Genomic DNA, 24,583 nt, shown 5'->3' with positions numbered 1-24,583 from the left:
TGAAAACTAATCTCTAATTAGTGGCATGGGGAATGGGACTTTTGGGATGTGCGATAAGATCGCGAGGGTGGAGACCCCGTGAGTAAGGTTAGTACCTTTATCAAAAAGACTCCAAAAAGAAGTATTTTTGATCACCTCCCCCTGAGGGGGGAACAGCCTTACCAGATCACAGGGGAAGACAATGCAGCCACTCCTGATGGGACCTAGCAGACTAGGATCAGAAGGAAGAAAAAGAAAACCTCCCCTGCCAGTATACTTGGGGAGGGGCATGTGTGGAGAAGGGGAAGGAAGGGAGGGACTGGGAGGGGAGGAGGGAGGGAACTAGAGGGGGGATACCAAGTAAATAAAGTATAATTAAAAATAAAATAAAATAAAAATTAAACACACACATATATATGTATATATATACATATATATATATATATATATATATATATATATATATATATATATATATATATATAAGTATCTTCTCCTTTCTATGATGTAACATTTCAACCAATACCTGTTCTGCTGTTCTCTCACTGGAAGCATGAATCTGGGAGAACAGGAGCCTAAAAGCGAAGCAGACCCAACTTTATTAAGAGCATCAGACACTTTATATCCTGAGGGTTAGAAAGAGTCATCTGAGTAAAGCATGCAATCAAAAGAACATGCCACAAAGTGGCAAGAACATGTTTTTCAATAGAAGTATGCAAATAACGATAGCTGAAGTGAGCTCACACCTACCCCCTACACCTGGGAGGAACACAAAAACCAATTCCAGGGACGATCCTCTGTTTATGAATAAACTGAGGTTACAAGACTCTTATCTTGTTTTCTTGGAGTTTTCTTACAAGCGAGTTCCCCTCGCAGGGCTACATTCTTTGAATGGTTCCCGACAATCCTCAACAGACACCAATTTCTCTGGTGCTTTGATATTAGACTTCTCAGCTTCCAGAACTGAGTAGCAAGTATTTGTAATTTAAAACCACATTGCTTATGGTGTTTTAGTATAGGACCCTGAAGTGAATGAAGACACTGCCCAAGGGTGAATGAAGCACAATTTGAATTCATCCCAGTAGGACAGACCCTAAGAAGACTGCAGCTGACGGCAGGACTGCAGTGGTGTGGACTTGCCTTTAACTCTGTATCCCAGCTGTATCCAGCTCCCTCATTCCCTCCCAATCCCCCCTCCCTCCCTCATCTCCTCCCTGTCCCTTTCCAAGTCCACTGATTGGGGAGGATCTCCTCCCCTTTCATATGACCCTGTTTTATCAGGTATCTTCAGGACTGGCTGCAAAGTCCTCCTCTGTGGCCTAACAGGACTGCTCCTCCCTTGGGAAATGGGGAGGTCAAAGAGCCTGCCATTGACTTCATGTCAGAATCCCTGCTCCCCTTACTAGGGAAACCCACTTGGTTACTGAGCTACCATGGGCTACATCTGAGCAGAGGTTCTAGGTTATATCCATACATGGTCCTTGGTTAGATAAACAGTCTCATATAAGACCCCTGTGCCCAGATATCTTATATGTTCTTAGTTTTCCAAGTCTGAAGACAGAACTTTGTGTACACTCAGTGTTCAGAAAACATGACTAAACACCGGGAGAAGTAAGAGAAAGGGATTTTGTGTGATGGTTTAAGGAAGAGAATACGAAGAATTGACTATAGGACTTTTAGAGCTGAGTGGCAGTGAGTATTACAAAGCTTTTTTGGTAAGACAGATGGTTATTTGCGATAACTTCCATAAGCGTGAACTCCAGGGCTTTTTTCTTGCTGGGCCTTAAAGATTCTGAGAGTGACCTAATGATATATGTTTTTATAATATGTAAAATTAATAAGTGAAACATGTTTAACAATAATGATTAAAACTATTACCCTTTTCTACACTGGTTTTGCCTTGGTCACATTGTCTTGGTTACTTGTCTCATTCCTGAAGCAAAATATTTAACAGATGCAAATTTTTGAAGTCTCACTTATTAAGTGTTGGATTTAGTGCCTGTACTATCAGTGTTTCGTCCAGAAAGTCTTTTCTTGTGCCAATGATTTCAAGACTACTTCCTACTTTCTCTTCTCTCAGACCCAAGGTGTTGAGGTTTGATTCTTCCAGAATTTAGTGTTATGCAGAGTGATAAATATAGATCTATTTGCATTCTTCTACATGAAGTCATCCAATATGGTCAGCACCACATACTGAAGATGCTGTTGGTTTTTTTTTTTTTCCAGTGTGTATCTCTGGCTTCTTTATAAAACAAACAAACAAACAAACAACAACAAAAAAAACGTGTTCATAAGTGTATGCACTTACGTCTAGGTCTTCAATTCTATTCCACTGATCAACGTCTCTGTTTTTGTGTCAACACCACGCTGTTTTATTACTATAACTACATAGTACATTTTTAGACCAGAATGCTGATACTTCCAGCAGTCTTTTATTATATAGGATTTTTTAAAAACTATCTTGGTGTGTGTGTGTGTGTTTCCAGGAAGCCGAAAATTGTGAAGAAAAAGCTTTTAAGCTTTGTGAAGAACTGTGGTAGAATTTTGATAAGGATTACATTGGATTTGTAGATTGCTTTTAAAGGATGTCCATTTATTTTCTTTTTTTAAAAACTTTATTAATCCTATTGATCCATGAACAAGGAAGATCTTTCCATCTTCTGATAACTTCTTCAATTTCTTACTTCAGTGTCTTAAAGCTTTTATCATACAAGTTTTTCACTTGCTTGGTTAAAGTTGCCACAAAATATTTCTGAAGCTACTATGAAAGACATTGTTTTCCTGATTTCTTTCTCAATCTTTGTATATAGGAAGGCTATTGATTTTTTTGTGTGTGTTTATTTTGTATCCTGCTACTTTGCTGAGAGTGTTTATCAGCTATAGAAAAACATTATTTTTCTGTTGAACTTTTATCTGGAAATAAAGGTATTTTGACCTTTTTTTTTATTTGTATCTCCTTGATCTCCTTCAGGTCTAGCTAAAACTTCAAGTTTTGAATCATATGGAGAAAGTAGACAACATTCTTTTGCTCCTGATTTTAGTAAAAGTTCTTTCAGTTTCTCTCCATTTAGCTTGATATTGGCTGTGCTTGCTGTGAAGTGCCTTAATTGTGTTGGTTCATGTCCCTTGTATCTCTAGCCTCTCCAGGACTTTTATTACAAAGAGGTGTTAGAGTTCTACATCTAGTGAGATGATCATGTGTTTTTTGTCTTTCAGTCTGTTTATATGGTAGGTTAAATTTAACAATTTATATCTTGAACTATCCATGCATTTCTGGGATGAAGCCTACTTGAACGTGGTAGATGCTCATTTGGATGTGTTATTGTATTTGGTTTGCAAGTATTTTATTGAAATTTTTCATCTATCCATATTCATAAGAGAAATTGGTCTGTAATTCTCTTTCTTTGCTGGGTCTTTTTGTGGTTTAGGTATCAGAATAATTGTGGCCTCATAAAAACAATTAGGCCATGTTCTTTATGCTTCTATTTCATTAAATAATTTGAGGAATATTTTTTCTTTTTTTTATTATTTTTTTTATTATTTTTTTCTTTTTAGTTACATTTTGTTAACTCTGTGTCCCAGCTGTATCCCGCTCCCTCATTCCCTCCCCAACCCCACACTCCCTCCCTGGTCTCCTCCCTGCCCCTTTCCAAGTCCACTGATAGGGGAGGACCTCCTCCCCTTTCATCTGACCCTGTTTTATCAGGTATCTTCAGGGCTGGCTGCAAAGTCCTCCTCTGTGGCCTAACAGACTGCTCCTCCCCTGGGGGGGGAGGGTGTCAAACAGCCTGCCCTTGAGATCCTGTTAGAAATAGTCCGTGTTCCCCTTACTTTGGAAAACTACTTGGTTACTGAGCTACCACGGGCCACATCCGAGCCGAAGTTCTAGGTTATATCCATAGATGGTCCTTGGTTGAGTGTCAGTCTCAGAAAAGACCCTGTGCCCAGATATGTTTGGTCCTTGTAGAGCTCCTATCCTTTCCATATCATACTAACTTCCCTTCTTTCATATGATTCCCTGCACTCTGCCGAGGGTTTGCTTATGAGTCTTAGTGTCTGCTTTGAAACACTGCTAGGTAGAGTCTTTCAGATGCCTTTTGTGGTAGACTCCTGTCATAAGTTCAATGCACATCCCATTTGTCTTTCTCAATGAGGATTAATCACCTTCGCCTGTGTCCACTTTCTTGATTATCTTCTTTAGGTGTGTAGATTTCATTATGTTTATCATATCTTGTAGGTCTATATAAGCGAGTATATACCAGGTTTGTCTTTCTCCTTCTGGGATACTTCACTCAGAATGATCTTTTCTAGATCCCACCACTTGCCTGCAAATTTCATGATTTCCTCCTTTTTGATTGCTGAGTAGTATTCCATTGTGTAAAAATACCACAATTTCTGTATCCATTCCTCCATTGATGGACATCTGGGTTGTTTCCAAGTTCTGGCTATTACAAATAAAGCTGCTATGAACATGGTTGAACAAATGTCCTTGTTGTGTACTTGAGCAAATTTTGGGTATATACCTAGGAGTGGTATAGCTGGGTCTTGAGGTAGCACTACTCCTAGTTGTCTGAGAAAACGCCAGATTGACTTCCAAAGTGGTTGAACCAGTTTACATTCCCACCAGCAATGGAGGAGGGTTCCCTTTTCTCCACAACCTCTCCAGCATGTGCTATCACTTGAGTTTTTCATCTTGGCCATTCTGATGGGTGTAAGGTGAAAGCTCAGGGTCGTTTTGATTTGCATTTCCCTAATGGCTAATGAGGTTGAGCATTTCTTTAAGTGTTTCTCTGCCATTCGATGTTCCTCTTTCGAGAATTCTCTGTTTAGCTCTGTTCCCCATTTTTTAAGTGGATTACTTGGTTTGTTGCTTTTCTGCTTCTTTAGTTCTTTATATATACTGGATATTAGCCCTCTGTCAGATAAAGGGTTGATGAAGATTCTTTCCCAATCTGTAGGCTGTCTATTTGTTTTGATGACAGTGTCTTTTGCTTTACAGAAGCTTTTCAGTTTCATGAGATCCCATTTATTGATTGTTGCTCTTAGAGCCTGTGCTGTTGGTGTTCTGTTCAGGAAGTTGTCTCCTGTGCCAATGAGTTCTAGGCTGTTTCCCACTTTTTTTTCCAACTGATTTAGAGTATCTGGTTTTATGTTGAGGTCCTTGATCCACTTGGACTTTAGTTTTGTGCAAGGTGATAAATATGGATCTATTTTCATTTTTCTGCATGTAGACATCCAGTTGGTCCAGCACCATTTGTTGAAGATGCTGTCTTTTTTCCATTGAATGGATTTGGCTTCTTTGTCAAATATTGAGTATTCATAGGTGTGTGGGTTTATTTCTGGGTCTTCTATGCGATTCCATTGATCCTCCTTTCTGTTTCTATGCCAATACCATGCAGTTTTTATTACTGTTGCCCTGTAGTACAGCTTGAGATCGGGAATGGAGATACCTCCAGATGATCTGTTGTTGTACAGGATCGTTTTGGAGATTCTGGGTGTTTTGTTTCTCCATATGAAGCTGAGAATCTTTTTTTCAAGGTCTGTAAAGAATTGAGTTGGTATTTTGATGGGAATTGCATTGAATCTGTAGATTGCTTTTGGCAGGATGGCCATTTTCACAATGTTAATCAATTTGAGGAATATTGATGTTAATTCTTCTTTGAAAGTTTAGTAGAGTTCTGTACTAAATTCATCTGACCCTGGGCTTTTGTGGTTGGAGGACTTTTAATTACTGCTTCTGTTTCACAAGGGGTTATAAATCTGTTCAAATTGCTTATTTGATATTGATTTAACTTTGGTAGGTAGCATAAACCAAGAAATTTATTGATTTCCAATTTGTTGCGAATAGATTTTTTTGAAAGTATGTCCTTACGATTCTCTGGATTTCCTTTGTGTCTATTATTATTTCCTTTTTCATCTCTAATTTTATTAATTGGAAACTTGCATTTCTATATTTTAGTTAATTTGGCTAAGGGTTTATCTTATTGATTTTATCAATGAACCATTTTTGTTTCATTTAATTTTTATTTTTTGTTGTTTTTATTTTATTGATTTAATCCCTGAATTTGATTATTTCTTGTAGCCTACTTTTGGGGGGTGTGACATCTTTTTATTTTAGATCTTTCAGGTATGATGTTAAGTTATTAATATGAGATCTCTTTATTTTATGTAAGCATTTATTTCTATGAATTAACTTGCCTTCTATAACTTTCTTTTTGTGGGTATGTTGTATTTTCATTCAGTTCCAAAAAGTTAAAAATTAATTTTCTTAAAAAAAAATTCATTCAGTAGTAAAATGTTCAGTTTCCATACGTTTGTAAGCTTTCAGTTATTTCAGTTGTCATTGGAATCTAGCTTTAATCCATGGTGGTCAGGTAGAATGCAGGGTGTGTACATGTTAAGATTTCCTTTGTGTTCAATATGTGAGCAATTTCGGAGAGAAGTTCCCAGAAGTGCAAAGAAAAGGTATATTCTTTTTTGTTTGGATGAGGTCTTCTGTAGACATCTTCCAGGTCTGTTTAGCTTCACCATCTCTGTTTAGTTTTTGCTTGGATGACCTGTATATTAACAAGAGTGAGGTACTGAAGTCTCCCACAGTCACTGTGTGGGGGTAGGTATGTGATTTGACTGTAGTGATGTTTCTTACATGGACTTGGGTGTCCTTGTGTTTGATGCATAAGTGTTAAGGATTGCAATATCCTCTTGCCGGATTTTTTTTTTTTTGATGAATATATTGTGTCATTTCCTCACTCTTCTGATTGGTTTTGGTTTAAAACCTATTTTGCTAGATACTTAAATAGATATACTAGCTTGATTCTTGGGTCCATTTGCTTAGACTATCTTTTTCGTCTTTTTAATCTGAAGTCAGGTTTGTCCTTGATGGTAAGATGTGTTTTTTTAGGTGCATCAGAAAAATCAATCCTGTTTCCAATCCAATCTCTTAGTCTCTTCCCTCAATTCAGGGAATTAAGACCATTGATATTGAGAGTTATCAACATCAATTATTTATTCCTATTATTTTGTTGTGGTGATATGTTTTCCCCTCTTTTGATTTACTTGTCTAGGTTTATTTATTCCCCATTTTCCACTGGGTGTTGTTAATCTCTGCATGTTGAAGTTTTACTTCTAGTACCTTCTATACAGCTAAATTTGTAGATAATTTTAGATAATGTAAGTAATTATACATAATGTAGCTATGGCCATACTAGCTTGCTTCTTGGGTCAATTTGAAATTTGGTTTTATCATTTTTGTCTTTCTCCATCCATCATAATTGAAAGTTTCATTGGGTTTAGTAGTCGGGATGGCTCTGATCTCTTAGATTTTATAGAACATCTACTCAGGTCCTTTTGGCTTTTAGTCTCCATTGAGAAGTCAGATGTTATTCTAGTGGGTTTGCCTTTGTATGTTCTTTTCCCTTGCAGCTTTTTTTTTTACATTTTTTATTTCTTTATATTAAATACAGTTTATTTACTTTGTATTCCAGCTGTAGCCCCTTCCCTCATTTCTTCCCAAGCTCACTCTCCCTCCTTCATCTGCTCCTATGCCACTCTCTAAGTCCACTGATAGAGGAGGTCCTTCTCCTCTTCCATCTGACCCTTGCATATCAGGTTTCTTCAGGAATGGCTAGACTGTCTTCCTCTGTGGCCTGGTAAGGCTGCTCCCTTTTCAGGAGGAGGTGATCAAGATCCTCTTGCAGCATTTGATATTTTATCTTTGTCCTGAACATTCAGTATTTTGATCATTATTTGTTGCTGGGAAATTTTTTTCTGATTTAGTCTATTTCACGTTCCATATGCTTCTTGTACCTTGATAGGAAGGCATCTCCTTCATTAGGCTAAAGAAAATGTCTTCTATGAGTTTATTGAAAATGTTTTCTATGTCTTTGACCTGGGTTTCTTCTCCTTTTTCTATTCATAGATTTGGTCTTTTATGGTGTCCAGATTTCCTGAAGATTTTCTGCCCGATTTTTTGTTTGATTTAACATTCTCTTTGACTAGATTATCCATTTCTTCCATCTGGTCATCAGTTCCTGAGATTCTTTCCTCCATCTCTTGTACTCTGTGGTGAGGCTTACTTCTCAGGTTTTTGTTTCAAACCATAAAATTTTCATTTCTAGTTTTACCCCAGTTTGAGGTTTTTTTCTTGAACTGCTTTTATAATTTCATTCCACTGTTCCTTTGTGTTTTCACGGATGTAATTAATACTTGATTTTCAACAAAGAAGCCAAAATCATTCAGTAGAAAAAGAACAGCATCTTTAACAAATGGTGCTGGTCCAACTGGATGTCTACATGCAGAAAAATGAAAATAGATCCATATTTATCACCCTGCACAGAACTAAAGTCCAAGTGGATCAAAGACCTCAAAATAAAACCAGAGATACTAAATCGTTTAGAAGTAAAAGTGGGGAAGAGCCTAAAACTCATTGGCATGGGAGATAACTTCCTGAACAGAAAACAAACAGCACAGGCTCTAAGAGCAATAATCAATAAATGGGACCTCATGAAACTGAAAAGCTTCTGTAAAACAAAAGACATTGTCATCAGAACAAAAACAACTGCCTACAGACTGGGAAAGCATCTTCACCAACCCTATATCTGACAGAGGGCTGATATCTAGCATATATAAAGAACTAAAGAAGTTAAAAAGCAATAAACCAAGTAATCCAATTAAAAAATGGGGTATGGAACTAAACAGAGAATTCTCTGTAGAGGAATATTGAAAGGTAGAGAAACACCTAAAGAGATAATCAACATCCTTAGCCATCAGGGAGATGCAAATCAAAATGATCCTGAGATTTCACCTTACACCCATCAGAAAGGCAAAGGTTAAAAACTCAAGTGACAACACATGCTGGAAAGGTTGTGGAGGAAGGAGAACCCTCCTCCATTGCTGGTGGAAATGTAAACTTGTACAACTGCTTTGGAAGTCAATCTGGCGCTTTCTCAGACAATTAGGAATAGTGCTTCCTCAAGATCCAGCTAGAGAGGGGCCAAGATGGCGGCACCAGGAGAACACCGTGTCTGAGAAGCGGAACAACACACTCCATGCAGCGACCAGGAGACTGAACTCTGGGCCCTAAAACAACAGCAATCGATCGTGTTTCCCAGGTGACGGGAGGCTCCCACCGCGTGGGAAGCGGTCGGGTCCACTCTCGGCTGCCCAGCCAGAACCCTAAAGAGAACCCAGCAACGCGGGGTTTGGGTCTCCGGGCTGGTGCTGAAAGCCTGCTTATCACGATCAATTTCCCAGGGTGATTGGTGGGCACAAGGGGGCCTAAGGCTGCGAGTCCCAGTCGCAAAAAAAAAAAAACCCACGGGGAAGGAAAGTTGCCAGACTGGTCACGGGTCACCTAGTCTTTCCCTGGAAGGTCTCTCCGACCAGGACGGGTACCTGCCGCCATCACAACTGAGCTCCCGCCGCGGGCGGTTAGCAGCTGCGCGCCCAGCTCAAAATCCCTACTCTCTCTTCAGAGGAGGCAGGAGGTGCTCAACAGAATCTGCCACAGACCACATTGTCTGTACCCCAACCCGAGATCGGGGCTGAGAAAACCCAATCCTTTCGGGCACTCCCCCAAACACCGCCATAACCCTGCCGCAGCGGAGCAGAAGGATAAAGAGGCACACAGCGGCCTCACAGTGCCGGAACTCCAGTGCTACCTGCCGCTCCTAGCAAACAAACTACAGCTCGGGATCTGGGACTGTGGTCATCCTACGTGTCCTGAGATTCTCCTGGGTCCAGCGCAATAAGGTCTAGCAGCAAGTTCTATCACCAGCGCCCCCCCCCCCCCCCCCACTGGCAGAGAAACGCCGCCGGCTCAGGGCTCAGGATACCACTGAGAAGCCCCAACCCCTGCTGGCACTCCCCTGAGAGCACCTCCATAAGCTCGCCCTAGCAGAAGAGAAGGTCAGAGGGGAAGGACAGAGAGGCAGCCTGCCAAGGACACAGCACCCTCTCTCCAGCGGCCAGAGAAACCCAAGCTCTGGATCTGAGGACACTCAACCCTACCGGTACTCTCTTGGGATCAGCAAACATAGATTCTTCCGCCAGGCTGCTTCTGGCAGAGAGATCTGGGCCCGGGATCTGGGATTGAGTACACTCACCCTAACTCTTTCCCGCGCCACCCAGGGACCAGTCAACACAACCCCTCCTGGCAGAGGGAAAGAACAAAGAGGCAGCACACAGGAAAGGTGGACACCGAGTCCTGAGGCCACAGTGTCACAGAGCTGACTGTTACCCTACACATGCACGTCTGCAGCAGGACCAAAACTGAGAGTAGTGAGCAAGGGGAACCCCTGTGCATTCCAACTGGTCCTGAAAGAGAGTGAGTGAGCCTTCTAGGGAGAGATTGCCCCAGACCCAGGGCCTCTCCACAGAAGCAACCAGACGAGATCCCTGCCACCCACACTCCTAGTGTGGGCATCAGAGAGATTCTTGGGATAGCGACATTGAAGCCTCTGCCTTGCGGGTCCACCAGGGTAATCCAGGCAAACAATCCCTGGATCTCAGTCAGAACTGCATAATAGTGGCTTGCAGGCCACTGCAATAGTCAGACAATCCGCGCATGCACACTGCGCCCGCTAAAAGCACACGCGAATAGCGCCAGCGTCACATTCTTTACTTAGGCAAAACTGAAAACACAGTGCACACCCCCAAAGCAGTGAACTTCTCTCATCTTCCTGAAAAAACAGTCCAGAAAACAGAAAGAGAGGATCATAGCCCAAACTACAATCTCGAGGAACAACCAGTGAGGATTATAAATAACCAGATGGCTAGAGGCAGACTTAAGAACACTCCCAACAAAAATCAGGACATAATGATCTCACCAGCAACCCCACAAAAAAATGGACACTTCAATTCACTAGATATACAAGAAAACTACCTCAAAACTATGTTTCTCCAGCTACTAGAGGCCCATAGAGATGAAATGAACAAAGCCCTCAGAGAAATAACCAAAGAAATCGAGACTAACCAATAGGAAACAAATCGTGCACTCAGAGAAATGACCACGAAAATTGAGGCAAACAGAGAAGAAATGCACAAAGCTCTCAAAGAAATGTCCACACAAATGAAGGCAAATAAAGAAGAAATAAACAAAGCTCTCATAGAAATACAGGCAATTATACCCAAAGAAGTAGAGGCACAATTAGTGATACATAGAGAGGAAGCGGACAAAAAAATAGAAGCTATCATTGGAAAGCAAGAGTCCACATTCAAACAGATGAAGGAAATGGTGCAAGACATGAAAACAGAATTAGAATCAATAAAGAAAACACAAATAGAGAAAAACCAGGAGCTGGAGAACATAGAGAAAAGATCAGGCACCACAAAGGTAAGCATCACCAACAGAATACAAGAGATGGAAGAAAGAATCTCAGGAGCCGAAGATACACTTGCAGAAATTGACACATCTCTCAAAGAAAAAATAAAATCAGAAAAGTTCCAAACACAAAACATCCAAGAAATCAAGGACACCATGAAAAGACAAAACCTAAGAATAATAGGAGTAGAAGAAAAAGAAGACATCAGGCTCAAAGGTCCGGAAAATATTTTCAAGAAAATTATAGAAGAAAACTTTCCCAACTTAAAGGAGATGGCCATAAACATACAAGAGGCCTACAGAACACCAAGTAGACTAGACCAGAAAAGAAATTCTTCACGTCACATCATAGTCAAAACACTGAACCTACAAAACAAAGAAAAAAATCTAAAAGCAGCAAGGGAAAAGGCCAAGTAACATATGAAGGTAGACCTATCAGAATCACACCAGATTTCTCAACAGAAACTATGAAAGCCAGAAGGGCCTGGACAGAAATCATACAGTCCTTAAGGGATCACAGATTCCAACCCAGACTACTATACCCAGCAAAACTTTCAATCAACATAGACGGAGAATTCAAGATATTCCAAGACAAAACCAAATTTAAACAATATCTACATAGTAACCCAGCTTTACAGAAGTTACTAGAAGGGAAACTCCAAACCAAAGAAAACAACTACATCGAAGGAAACAGAGGAAATAGATAACTACACAACAAAAAACAAAAGAAGACAAGCAATGAAACTCAGTGACACCACCAACACCACATCTAAAATAAGTAACAATTGTTGGTCACTAGTTTCTATCAACATCAACGGACTCAACGACCCAATTAAAAGACACAGACTAACAGAATGGTTGCGGAAACAGGATCCATCATTCTGTTGCATCCAAGAAACACACCTATGCAACAAAGATAGACACTACCTCAGAGTAAAGGGCTGGAAAAATGTCTTTCAAGCAAATGGTTCCAGAAAACAAGCGGGAGTAGCCATCCTAATATCTAATAAAATAGACTTTCAACCCAAGTTAATCAAAAAAGATAAGGACGGCCACTATATTCTCATCAAAGGAAAAATCCACCAAGAGGACATCATAATTTTGAATATCTATGCCCCAAATAAAAGAGCACCTACATTCGTAAATGAAACAATATTAAAACTTAAATCACACATTGATCCTAAAACCCTAATAGTGGGAAACTTCAACACTCCACTCTCACCAAGGGACAGATCAACTAGACAGAAAACAAATAGGGAAATAAAAACACTTACAGAGACCCTAAATCAAATGGACCTAATAGACGTCTACAGATATTTTCATCCAAACTCAAAAGAGTATACCTTCTTTTCAGCACCTCATGGAACCTTCTCCAAAATAGACCATATAGTTGGTCATAAAGAAAGCCTCAACAGATACAAAAAGATTGAAATAATCCCTTGTATTCTATCTGACCACCATGGACTTAAGCTGGACCTCAACAACAACAGAAATAACAAACAGCCTACACGCACATGGAAACTGAACAACCTGTTACTCAACGACAGCTGGGTTAAGGAAGAAATAAAGAAATTAAAGACTTCCTAGAATTCAATGAAAATGAAGGCACAACATACCCAAATTTATGGGACACATTGAAAGCAGTGCTCAGGGGAAAATTTATAGCACTAAGTGCCTGCAAGAAGAAATTCGCAACAGCACATACAAACAACTTAATGGCCCAACTGAAAACCCTAGAAAAAAAAGAAGCAGATACACCCAAGAGGAGCAGAAGGCTGGAAATCATCAAACTAAGGGCAGAAATCAATCAATTAGAAACAAAGAAAACTATTCAAAGAATCAATGAAACAAAAAGCTGGTTCTTTGAGAAAATCAACAAGATAGACAAAACCTTAGCCAAACTTACTAAAAAGCAGAGAGAATCTATCCAAATCAACAAAATCAGAGATGAAAAGGGTGACATAACTACAGACACAGAGGAAATTCAAACAATCATTAGGTCATACTACAAAAGCCTATATGCCACAAAATTTGAAAATCTAAATGAAATGGACAATTTTCTTGATAGATTCCATCTTCCAACATTAAATCAAGATCAGGTAGAAAGACTGAACAGCCCAATATCCCCCAAGGAAATTGAAGCAGTCATTCACAGTCTCCCCTCCAAAAAAAGCCCTGGGCCAGATGGTTTCAGCGTGGAATTCTACCAGACCTTCAAAGAAGTGCTCACACCAATTCTCCTCAAACTATTCCACAAAATAGAAACAGAAGGTACATTACCAAACTCATTCTATGAAGCAACAGTCACCCTGATACCTAAACCACACAAAGACCCAACAAAAAAAGAGAACTTCAGACCTATCTCTCTTATGAACATTGACGCAAAAATACTCAATAAAATACTTGCAAACCGAATCCAAGAACACATCAAAGATATCATCCACCACGACCAAGTAGGCTTCATCCCAGGCATGCAAGGGTGGTTCAACATATGGAAATCCATCAATGTAATCCACCACATAAACAAAATGAAGGAGAAAAACCACTTGATCATCTCCTTAGATGCTGAAAAAGCATTTGACAAAGTCCAACACCCATTCATGTTTAAAGTCTTGGAGAGATCAGGAATACAAGGCACATACCTAAACATAGTAAAGCAATATACAGCAAGCCTATAGCCAACATCAAACTCAATGGAGAGAAACTTAAATCAATCCCACTGAAATCAGGGACAAGACAAGGCAGCCCACTCTCTCCCTACCTCTTCAACATTGTTCTTGAAGTCCTAGCCAGAGCAATAAGACAACTAAAGGAGATCAAGGGGATACAGATCGGAAAGGAAGAGGTCAAAGTGTCACTATTAGCAGATGATATGATAGTATATATGAGCGACCCCAACAATTCAACCAGAGAACTCCTCCAGTTGATAAACACCTTCAGCAAAGTGGCAGGATACAAAATCAACTCAAAAAAATCAGAAGCCCTCCTGTATACCAAAGACAAAAGGGCCGAGAAAGAAATTAGGGAAACAACACCCTTCACAATAGCCACTAACCACATAAAGTACCTTGGGGTGACACTAACCAAGCAAGTGAAAGACCTGTTTGAGAAAAACTTCAAGTCTCTGAAGAAAGAAATTGAAGAAGATCTCAGAAGATGGAAAGATCTCCCGTGCTCATGGATTGGTAGGATTAACATTGTGAAAATGGCCATCCTGCCAAAAGCAATCTACAGATTCAATGCAATTCCCATCAAAATACCAACTCAATTCTTTACAGACCTTGAAAAAAAGATTCTCAGCTTCATATGGAGAAACAAAAAACCCAGAATCTCCAAAACAATCCTGTACAACAACAGATCATCTGGAGGTATCTCCATCCCCGATCTCAAGTTGTACTACAGAGCAATAGTAATAAAAACTGCATGGTATTTGCATAAAAACAGAAAGGAAGATCAATGGAACCACATAGAAGACCCAGAAATAAACCCACACACCTATGAATACTCGATTTTTGACAAAGAAACCAAAACCATTCAATGGAAAAAAGACAGCATCTTCAACAAATGGTGCTGGTCCAACTGGATATCCACATGCAGAAAAATGAAAATAGATCTATATTGATCACCCTGCACAAAACTAAAGTCCAAGTGGATTAAAGACCTCAACATAAAACCGGATACTCTAAATCTGTTAGAAGAAAAAGTGGGGAACAGCCTAGAACTCATTGGCACAGGAGACAACTTCCTAAACAGAACACCAACAGTACAGGCTCTAAGAGCAACAATCAATAAATGGGACCTCATGAAACTGAACAGCTTCTGTAAAGCAAAGGACACTGTCATCAAAACAAAACGCCTGCCTACAGATTGGGAAAGAATCTTCACTAACCCTTTATCTGACAGAGGACTAATATCGAGTATATACAAAGAACTAAAGAAGCTGAAAAGCAGCAAACCAAGTAATCCAATTAAAAAAATGGGGAACAGCTAAACAGAGAATTCTCGACAGAGGAATATCGAATGGCAGAGAAACACTTAAAGAAATGCTCAACCTCATTAGCCATCAGGGAAATGCAAATCAAAATGACCCTGAGATATCACCTTACACCCATCAGAATGGCCAAAATGAAAAACTCAAGGGACAACACATGCTGGAGAGGTTGTGGAGAAAGGGGAACCCTCCTCCACTGCTGGTGGGAATGTAAACTGGTTCAACCACTCTGGAAATCTATCTGGCGCTTTCTAAGACAATTAGGAATAGTGCTTCCTCAAGACCCAGCTATACCACTGCGAGGTATATACCCAAAGTTTGCTCGAGTACACAAAAGAGATATTTGCTCAACCATGTTTATAGCAGCTTTATTTGTAATAGCCAGAACCTGGAAACAGCCCAGATGCCCATCAACGGAGGAATGGGTACAGAAATTGTGGTATTTTTACACAATGGAATACTACTCAGCAATCAAAAAGGAGGAAATCATGAAATTTGCAGGCAAATGGTGGGACCTATAAAAGATCATCCTGAGTGAAATATCCCAGAAGGAGAAAGACAAACACGGTATATACTCACTTATATAGACCTATAAGATATGATAAACATAATGAAATCTATACACCTAAAAAAAATAATCAAGAGAGCGGACATGGGGTAAGATTATCAATCCTCGTTTTGAAAGACAGATGGGATGCACATTAAACATTGACAGGAGTCTACTGAGCGCATTTGAAAAACTCTAACTAGCAGTGTTTTCAAAGCAAAGACTCATGACCATACCTTTGGCAGAGTACAGGAATCATAAGAAAGAAGGGGAGTTAGTCTGATGAGGAAAGGATAGGAGCTCCACAAGGACCAAACATATCTGGGCACAGGGTCTTTTCTGAGACTGACATGCAACCAAGGACCATGTATGAATGTAACCTAGAACCTCTGCTCAGATGTAGCCTGTGGTAGGTCAGTAACCAATCGGTTTCTCAAAGTGAGGTGAACAAGGACTATTTCTAACAGGAACTCAATGACTGGCTCTTTGGCTTCCCCACCCCCCAAGGGAGGAGCAGTCCTGTTAGGCCACAGAGGAGAGCTTTGCAGCCAGTCCTGAAGATACCTGATAAAACAGGAGCGGATGAATGGGGAGGAGGTTCCCCCTATCAGTGGACTTGGCAAGGGGCACGGTGGAGATGAGGGAGGGAGGGACTGGGAGGGAATGAGGGATCGGGACACGGCTGGGATACAGAGTTAATAAAATGTAACTGATAAGAAAAAAATAAAATTAAAAAAAAAAGAAGATGACATTAAACTGGTAAACTATATGTTTATAAGAGGATAAAAGCTACTCATAAAATTAAAGCCTCAAGTGAATTATTCTACAGGGGATGATTCAATATTTTAATCCTCTTTTGCAAAGTATTTGTTTTCTATTTTACTCTTAAGCAGTTTCCTTAGTTTCTGCTTTAAAGTGTGCTTAACAAAATCATACCATATTTTCATGTAAAGTATTTGAAGGGATATTATTGAAATAGTTTGTAAAAACAATTTAGTAATTCAAAGGCATTACTAAGATTGTGAGTGACTTTGTCATTTAGTTTTATTCCTGTGGATAATCTAGTGACTCAATTTGTTCCCCATCCTCTTAGATATGATTGACATCCAAATACTTCATATCACATCCAACCAAAGAAACTTAAATAAAGGAAGCTGAAGTCAAATTTATTATCTTCCAACTTCTCCTTGCAGTAAAATATCTATAATAAAAGAATAATAAAACAAACAAACAAAAAAGATCCAGCTATACCATTACTAGGCATATATCCAAAAGAAGCTCAAGTACACAACAAGGGTATTTGCTCAACCATGTTTGTAGCAGCTTTATTCATAATAGCCAGAACCTGGAAACAACGCAGATGTCCCTCAACAGAAGAATGGATACAGAAACTGTGGTATTTTTACACAATGGAATACTGCACAGCGATTAAAAACAAGGAAATCATGAAATTTGCAGGCAAATGGTGGGATCTAGAAAAGATCATCCTGAGTGAGGTATCCCAGGAGCAGAAAGACACACATGGTATATACTCACTTATATAGGCCTATAAGATAAGATAAACATACTAAAATATGTACACCTAAAGAAGATAAAGAAGAAAGAGGATCCGGAGTAAGATGATCAATCCTTACCTAGAAAGACAAATGGGATGGATATGGGAAATAGGAGAAAACAAGTAACAGGACGGAAGCTTACCGCAGAGGGCCCCTGAAAGACTTTACCTAGCAGTGTATCAAAGCAAATGCGGAGAATCATAACCAAACCTTTGGCAGAGTGCAGGGAATCATTCAAGCAAAGAGGATGGCCATCAGAAGAAGAAGAAAACAGGAAACAAGTTAGGAACCTGCCACAGAGGGCTTCTGAAAGGCTCTGCCCTGCAGATTATCAAAGAAGATGCTGAGACTTATGGCCAACTGTTGGGCAGAGTGCATGGAGCTTATGAAAGAAGTGGGAAATAGTAAGATCTGGAGAGGACAGGAACTCCACAAGGAGAGCAACAGAACCAGAAAATTTGAACACAGGGGTCTTTCCTGAGACTCATACTCCAACCAAGTACCATGCATGGAGATAACCTAGAACCCCTGCACAGATGTAGCCCATGGCAGTTCAGTGTCCAAGTGGGTTACATAGTAATGGGAAAAGGGACTGCTTCTGACATAAACTGATTGGCCTGCTCTTCGATCACCTCCCCCTGAGGGGGGAACAGCCTTACCAGGCCACAGAAGATGACAATGCAGCCACTCCTGATGAGATCTGATAGACTAAGATCAGAAGGAAGGAGAAGAGGACCTCCCCTATCAGTGGACTTGGGGAGGGGCATGCGCAAAGAAGGGGGAGGGAAGGTAGGATTAGGAGGGGAAGAGGGAGGGGCTTATGGGGGATACAAAGTGAATAAAGTGTAATTAATGAAAGTTAAAAAGGGGGGGAATTAATATGACTGGGAGAAGACAGTAGCTCCACAGGGCACAGGGTCTTCTATGAGACTGTTTCTCCAACCAAGGACCATGTATGGACATAACCTAAAACCAAGGCTTGGATATAGCCCATGGTAGCTCAGTATCCAAGTGGGTTTCCCTAGTAAGGGGAAGAGGAACTATTTCTGACATGAACTCAATGACTGACTTCTTTACCGCCCCTCCCTCCTCCCAAGAGAGGAGCAGCCTTGCTAGGCCACAGATAAGGACAGTGTAGCCAATCCTGAGGAGACCCAATAAGCTAGGATTCTGTGGGCTGCTGCTTTGTGCAAATAATGGTGCCCTTTGCCAAGCAGAAGCTTTTCAGTTTCATGAGGTTCCATTTAGCAATTATTGATCTTAGTACCTGTACTAATGGTGTTCTAGTCCAAAAGACTTTTCCTGTACCAGTGAGTTCAACGCTATTTCCTACTTTTTCTTCTATAAGATTCTGTATCTGGTTTTGTGTTGAGGTCTTTGATCCATCTACTGTTGAGATTTGTATGCAAGATGTTTTGTCTATGAGTCCACTATAACTTTTTAATTTTGGCATAATATATCTTTTCTGTCCTTTTAATTTAATCTATTTTTCCTTGATTCCTTGAATTGTTAAGTGCATGTCTTTTAGTTGTTATACAGTTTAAATTGCTTTTTAATCCAACACAGAAATCTGTCATTTAAGAGAAATGCGCACACAGTTTAGATCTGAGGTTACCAAGGTCATAACAGGATTTCCATCGATAGTCTTGGATGGCTATTTTCCATCTGTGCAGTGTTTATTTTCATTATTCTTTCCTTTATGTGTTTTTTCAACTCTCCATTCTTAACAGAAGAGCAGAATTTTTAATTTTTTTATTTATTACAATTTATTGACTTTGTATCCCAGCTGTAGTCCCCTCCCTCATGCCCTCCCAATCATGACTTCCCTCCTTCTTCTCCTCCCAGGCCCCTTTCCAAGTCCACTGATAGGGGAGGTCCTCTTCCCCTTCCATCTGACCCTAGCCTATTAGGTCTCATAAGGACTGGCTGCATTATCTTCCTGTGTCCTGATAAGGTTGCCCTCCCTACAGGGGGAGATAATCGAAGAACCAGCCACTGATTTCATGTCTGAGACAGTCCCTGTTCCCCTTGCTAGGGAACCCACTTGGAGACTGAGCTGCCATGGGCAACATCTGTGCAATGGTTCTAGGTTATCTCCATTCATGGTCCTTCATTGGAGTATCGGTCTCAGAAAAGACCCCTGTGCCCAGAATTTTTGGTTCTGTTGCTCTCCTTGTGATGCTCCAGTCCCTTCCAGGTTTTTCTATCTCCCCCTCTTTCATAAGATTCCCTGCACACTACCCAAAGTTTTTCTATGAGTTTCACCATCTGTTTTAATACCCTGCTGGGTAGAGTCTTTCAGAGGCCCTCTGTGGTAGGCTCCTGTCCTGTTCCCTATTTTCTCCCTCTTCCCATGTATATTCCATTTGCCTTTCTGAATGAGGATTGAGCATCTTACCCAGGGTCTTCCTTCTTGCTTAGCCTCTTTAGGTGTACAGATTTTAGTATGATTATCCTATATTATATATATATAATATCCACTTATAAGTGAGTATATATCATGTGTGTCTTTCTCCTTCTGGGCTACCTCACTCAGGATGATCTTTTCTAGTTCCCACCATTTGCCTGCAAATCTCATGATTTCCTTGTTTTTAATTGCTGAGTAGTGTTCCATTGTGTAGATGTACCACAATTTCTGTACCCATTCCTCTGTTGAGGGACATGTGGGTTGTTTCCAGGTTCTGGTTATTATGAATAAAGCTGCTACAAACATGGTTGAACAAATGTCCTTGTTGTGTACTTGAGCTTCTTTTGGATATATGCCTAGGAGTGGTATAGCTGGATCTCTTGAGGAAGCACTATTCCTAATTGTCTGAGAAAGCACCAGATTGATTTCCAAAGTGGTTGTACAAGTTTACATTCCTACAAGCAATGGAGGAAGGTTTTCCTTCCTCCACAACATTTCCAGCATGTGTTGTCATTTGAGCTTTTTATTTTAGCTATTCTGATGGGTGTAAGGTGAAATCTCAGGGTCGTTTTGATTTGGCTAAGGACATTGATCGCTTTTTTAAGTGTTTCTCTGCCATTCAATATTCCTCTACAGAGAATTCTTTGTTTAGCTCTGTGCCCCATTTTTTAATTGGATTGCTTGTCTTGTTGCTTTTTAACTTCTTGAGTTCTTTATAGATTCTGAATATCAGTCCTCTGTCAGATATAGGGTTGGTGAAGATCCTTTTCCAGTCTGTAGGCTGTCATTTTGTTTCCTCTTTATGTGTCTCTAATAACTGGATAAGCATAGCTTTAAAGTCATTTTCCTGTGTTTCCAATGAAGTGGAGTAGCCATTGATTTTGGGTGTTGCTGGTGAAGCCATAATATCCTGATTTGTGTTGGATGTGTTTTTATGCTGATCTCTGGCCATTTGCTTATTCATAACCTTTACTGATTTTCCCTGGATTCCACAATTCAGACTGGTACTGTCTTTCTCTGATATCTGGAGAATTCTTCAGGAAAATGAGAGAGGTCTAGTAGTTTCAGTGTATGCATTGGTGTTTCAGCTGTACCTGCGGGAGGAAGGTGCACGATCACAGAAAGACAAATGCGGGTGAGCATGTGTGTGTGCATGGAAGTGTTCCTTGAAGGACAGGGTGCTAGGGAATGTAGGAGCCTGGAGTGTGAGGGAGGGGCACCTGGTAGGTACCAAAGGGGTTGCAGGCCCTGAAGGTATTTCCAGGCACTGGTGGTGATTGAGGGAGCAATTTGCTTGTGCAAATTCCCTGAATACCTCAGTGTCCTATAGACTACTGGTTTTTGGCTCTGACTGAGCGCCAGGAGTTATTTGCCTGAACTCCACTGGTAGACCTGTAGAGCAGGGGCTTCAATGTCTCAAGAATCTCTCTGTTTCCCATAGTGGGTGTGTGGGTAGAAGGGATTTGATGTCTGGCTGCTGTCTTAAGTGGACCCTGGATCTGGTGCCCTGCAGGTTCTTGAAGGTGCACTCACTCTCTAGCAGTTCAAATCAGAAAGCACAGGGATTCCCCCTTTTCTCTACTCTCAGGTTTGGTCCTGCTGGGGCAAATGCTGGTGAGCTCCATCAGTTCAGTGGTGCTGCAACTGCCAAACTAGGGAGGCCAGCTACAGCCGCAGAACTGGGAGGCCTGTCCTGGTGCCTGCTGGGAAGTCCTAGGGAGCCACAACCATAGTACACAGACCTACATGGCCAGCGCCTGGTATACCTGGGGAGGTTGACAGGTCTGGTGGAGTTTTGGTGGCTGTACAGCCAGCTGTTCACCACTGAGGGATTGGGTGGCCCATACAGTCACTGGCTAGGAGGCCCTGTGGAGACCATACAGCCACTCACAGACCCAGGACTCAAAAGGATGGTACCATGGATCTGGCACTCTGAAGGCTGGTAAAACTGGCAGCCATAGCTGAGGAGCTAGGAGTCCCACCTCTGCTGTCTCAGTTCCCAGGCAGTGAGTTCTGTACTAAGAGTCTCTGGTCCCTCTGAGCTGGAAGGAGGCCCAAGAAGAGGGAGTACAAGGGGTTCGAATGTTCACCACTCTCTTTCCCCAGAGAAGTGGGCGGGTGACTTGAATCTAGATGGTCTCAACTCATGTGCTGTCTCCTCTCATTCAGGGAGCCTCAGTGTCAATTTTCTGGCTTCAGCTGCCCCTCCACTCACCAATTTTGGAGTTTCAGATTCTCTGCCTCTCAGATAAGGTGAGCGCTGGTTGCCGCCATCTTGGATCCTCTGCCTTGAGTCATAGTTTTAAGTGTTTGTAGAATTGGCATGTGGTTTGTTCCCACCAATTTTTTTCAACCTTTTATTTCCCTAAATATTTTCTTCTTGCATTAGCTACTTAGTTTTGCACTATTTCAAGTAGATAAGTATCTATTTTAAACAAATAAATATGTGGTATAACTTAGGTAAAACTACAGGAATTGTTTGGTCATTTAGCTCAAGACTGGACTGTAAATAAGTCAACATCACATGCATCCTTGGCAATTAAGTTTGCTGGTGATCGCTTTCTTAAAAATTCATAAGCTTATTTGACTGGGTGTCTGTGGTGCAGATGGAGTTATGGCTGCTAGGGCCAAGTCACACTCTTCTCTTCTGTCTTTCATTGTATCATTCTCTGAGGTTCCTGTTGATCTCCCTGCAAAGGACAGTGGGTTATTTGGCTCCAGTCCAAGTGCAATGGAATCTGGACTAAATATTTCTCTAACAAAAATCTACACTCAAGCTCTTTTGTGAAGCTTTGAAGCACAAACTCCATCTCTGTTTCTGCTGACAGAAAATGTGGTGTTTTTCATTTAATTAGTAAGTGATTAATATCTTCAATGTAATATATATTGGGGTTTAATAGAAAAAAAGGGCCTGATAATCAGAGAAGCTGTGTTTCAAATCTAGATTTTCTCCTGACTTATGCTTTAATTTCCCTGATCTTTGGGATATTTGTGGATATAATAATTTATAGGTATAAAATAGGTGTGTTCATGGCAGTGCAGAATATTTTTCAAACTATTTATGAAAATGAAAGAGTTAATGTAAAGTGCTTAGACTTAAAAAAAAAACAAAAGCAACTGAGCACAGATTAAAAGAAGGAAATGGAAGAGAAGACCCAGTTAGGCAATTTAAATAATGTACAATAAGAAACAATAAATAGAAGGGGAGGAAGACCTTACCTATCAGTGGACTAGGGGAGGGCCATGAGGGGAGAAGAGGGAGAGAGGGTGGGATTGGGAGGAGATGAGGGAGGGGCTACAATGTGGGTACAAAGTGAATAAATTATAATAAATGATAATAACTTAAAAATTTTAAAAAGAAACAATAAATATAAAAACAGGAATAACAGCAGTGACAGATTAGATACAGTCACAGGGTTCTGGAATCTATTTCAGATGAAGGGCTGACAGTCTGGTAAAGAGAAAATAAGGGAGAACTGTGGTAGTAATGGGACTTAGGGCAACCAGGAACGTGTTTTAGCATGTTAAGAATAAAATGGCCACCAGACATCATAGTGATGTTCAGAAAACATGAACAGGCTAGAAATATAAATGAGTCTAAGCGGCCTAAAGCAAGCAGCCAAATGAATTCCCCAAAGGTAGGTGCTAGAGCTTGGATTGATACTTAAGAACAACATTTAGAAGTCTTATTGGTGAGTCTGACACAAAAGGAAATGAATGAGGTCTAATTTCCATTCTGCGTCCATTTATATATTTAATATTGTTGTATCATTGTGCTGTAGAAGGATGAATAGTAATTATGTTAATATTCTCACTTTTAAAAATCTAGAAAATAGCTGGTATGTGTTATGTTGTAAATCCAATGTGTAAAGAATGGATATGTTCATGCATTGTCATGGTATAACAATTTGTTTACTTTAATAAAAAGGGTTTAATTTATACTGAAGCTTAAAGCACAAAGAATAAATCTTTAATACAGTGTTAGTTTCTGTGCCTTTGTATTTGGAGCAAAAGCTACAGAAAGACAAGAGTTCCACCTCAGAGTTTGTCTTCTGTGGTATCTTAGAAACTCAAATATTTGAACCTGTGTTTTAAAATAAAGGGTCCATTTCAACCATTTCCATTTTACTTTTTTATTTTTATTTTTTAATATTAGTTACAGTTTGTTAACTTTGTATCCCTGCTGTATCCCACTCCCTCTTTGCCTCCTAATCCCACCCTCCTACCCTCATCTCCTCCCTGCCCCTTTCCAAGTCCACTGATAAGGGAGAACCTCCTCCCCTTACATCTGACACTGGTTTATCAGGTGTCTTCAGGACTGGCTGCAAAGTCCTCCTCTGTGGCTTAGCAAGGCTGCTCCTCCCTGGGGGGTGGTGTGGGTCAAAAAGCCCACCATCGAGTTCATGTCAGAAACAGTCCCTGTTCCCTTTATTAGAGTACCCACTTGGATACTGAGCTACTAAGAGCTACATCTGAGCAGGGGCTCTAGGTTGCATCCATACATGGTCCTTGTTTGGAGAAATGGTCTCATAAAAGACCCCTGTGCCCAGATATATTTGGTCCTTGTGGAACTCCCATCCTCTCCAGGTCATATTAAACCCCCCCCCTTTTTTTTTTTTATTCCCTGCATTCTGCCAGAGGTTTGGTTATGAGTCTTAATATCTGCTTTGATACACTGCTAGATAGAGCTTTCAGAGGCCCTCTGTGGTAGGCTCCTGTCCTGTTACTTGTTTGCTCCTACATCCAATGTCCATCCCATTTGTCTTTCTAAGTCAGGATTGAT

Source organism: Psammomys obesus, unplaced genomic scaffold (genome assembly GCF_907164565.1).
Source record: "Psammomys obesus unplaced genomic scaffold, mPsaObe1.curated_primary_1811, whole genome shotgun sequence".
NCBI lineage: Eukaryota > Metazoa > Chordata > Mammalia > Rodentia > Muridae > Psammomys > Psammomys obesus.
Note: the sequence above shows the minus strand (reverse complement) of the source record.